Here is a 2,500-nt window from a genome sequence, read left to right on the forward strand (position 1 = left end):
CATCCTCAACTTCGGGAGGGGGGCAGGAGGGTGCATGCCGATGTAACAGGCCAGCTCTTACCCTGTCCAGAGTTTACCCAGCGAATGAACTGGCCTAGGCCAAAATATACCTCCGTATAAACTGACCTGGGTTACATTATATGCGGGGTATATTTTGGTATGGCCAGTTAATATTCTCTGGGCCATTTTTTAGTGGTTAGCAGAAGTCAGTGGTCAGTGGTGGTCAGCAGTGGTCAGTACTGGGCAGTGGTGGTCAGTCGTCAGAAGTGGTCATACGTGGTCAGCAGTGGTCAGTGGTCAATAGTCATAAGTGGTCAGTGTATAGTGGTCAGCGGTTGGTTCTGGTTGGTCAGTGGTTAGCAGTTGTAAGTGATCAGTAGTGCTAGTGGACAGTGGTGGTCAGTGTTGCTCAGCAGTGGTCAGTCGTGGTCAGCATTAGTCAGTGGTCATTAGTGGTCAATGGTTGTCATCAGTGGTCAATAATGGTTAGTAGTCAATGTATGATGGCCAGTAGTGCTCAGTAGTGTCAGTTATGGTCAGTGGTTAGCGGTGATCGGCGGTAGTCAGTGGTGGGCAGCAGTAGGTAGCGGTCAGAAGTGGTCAGTGGGCAGTAGTGGTAAGTGGTGGTCACTGAGTAGTGGTTGTCAGTTATCAGCAGTGGTCAGCAATGGTCAATGGTCAGTGGTGGTCAGTTTGCAGTAAATAAAATCAAAACAAAACAGGACGTCATGGTAATTCACAAATGTGACAAAACAACGCAATCTGAAGAATTTGACGTAGTGGTCAGCAATGGCAAGTGATGGCCAGTAACTGCCAACAGTATAGTGAAATCTTGCTAAAACGTTGCAATATTGCATACAATGTGATGCAAGCTGAACTCTGATAGTGGTCAGTAGTGGTCATACAGTGGTCAAACATCTTCAAAGACATAGTGCACAAATGCGACAACATAATGCAGTCTGAGCACTCTTGAACTGTGGTCAACAATCGTCAGCAGTAGGGGTACTTAGACCTGGGCGAACTTAGACCTAGGGGAACATAGACCTGGGAGAACTTAGACCTGGGGAAATATAGACTTGCTCCCCTGAACTGCATGCCAATTAGGTCACTGTTAACCTCTCCGATTTTGTCTGAAAGTGAGCTTGATGTGAGCGGACGTGGTATGGCACGTGAAGGAGGTACGTATGTGTCTGTGTGGGGATGGGGGTGGTGGTGGATGGGTGTTTGTGGGGGGGGGGTGAACATAGACGCTAAGGTCAAAAACTGGATTGCCAAAGTCAGCGCCGCCTATGGGAGACTCCGTGAGAACGACTGGGAGCGGAGACGACTCAGCTCTACCACCAAACTGAAGGTATACTGTGCAGTGATCCTCACCACCCTCCTTTACACCAGCGAGACCTGGACTGTGTCAGCAGACACGGCAAAGAGCTTAACCGCTTCCACACGAGTTGTATCTGTAGACTCCTCCACATCAGGTGGCAGGACAAAGTCCCCGACACGGAAGTCCTGGAACGAGCTGGCCTCTGCAGCGTCTATACTCTCCTGCAGAAAACCCAAGCCAGGTGGGCTGGACATATTTATATTAAGAGTGCCAGACAGCCGACTGTCTAAGCAGCTGCTATAATGCAGAGAACTGTGTCAAGGCAAGCGTTCAGTTGGAGGACAGAAAAAACGCTACAGAGACTGTCTCAAAGCGTCCCTCACAATCCTGGGCGTCGACATAAACACTTGGGAGACACTTGCTCAGGACCGTCAGGCTTGGCGCAGCAAGATCACCACAGGAGCCCGTGCAGCTGAAGCCAGGCGCATCACCGAGGCGCAACGAAAGCGTGCTGTGTGCAAGGCCCGAGCAGCATCCACTGCCACAACAGCACCCACTCACTTGTGTCCCACATGTGGGAGAGACTTCAGGTCCCGAACTAGCCTCACCAGTCACTTCCAGACCCACAGCCACCGATCTTCCATCTGACTCTTGAAGCCATGGTCATCTTCGAATCCGAAGGACGAACATCCTCACATCACTTTCTTACATTGATTGTAAAGCGGCTTGAGCGTTGGAAGGAGTTATATAAATACCCATGATGATGATGATAAATGTAATACAGACTGGTTAGGTGAGCGAAGTGTACAAAGGGGGTGTATTCCGGCCAGAAGGGGTATTAAATGGCCTGAGCTGGTTTAAACCCGGGGTAGAAAGTAGCCTAGGCTACTTCTTACCCGGGGTAAGAACTGGCCAGGGATAGAGTTCGGCCTGTTACACCAGGTATATTCTTGTTTCCATAACCCACCGAACGCTGACATGGATTACGGGATATTTAACTTGCGTAGTCGATCTTCTGCGTGCGTATACACACGAAGGAGGTTCAGGCACTGACAGGTCTGCACATATGTTGACCTGATCGGAAAAATCTACACCCTTTACCCACCAGGCGCCGTGACTGGAATTCGAACCCAGGACCTTAAGATTGAAAGTCCAGTGCTTTAACCACTCGGCTTTTGC

The 2,500-nt window shown here is 49.9% G+C and overlaps 1 protein-coding gene across 1 annotated transcript in view; it reads left to right on the top strand.

Annotated features, from left to right (window-relative positions):
* The window catches only part of LOC143295059 (neuronal acetylcholine receptor subunit alpha-10-like), a 29,645-nt gene that overhangs the window by 723 nt on the left and 26,422 nt on the right, over window positions 1–2,500 (top strand). The window lies entirely within an intron of this gene.

Source organism: Babylonia areolata, chromosome 20 (genome assembly GCF_041734735.1).
Source record: "Babylonia areolata isolate BAREFJ2019XMU chromosome 20, ASM4173473v1, whole genome shotgun sequence".
Lineage (NCBI taxonomy): Eukaryota > Metazoa > Mollusca > Gastropoda > Neogastropoda > Buccinidae > Babylonia > Babylonia areolata.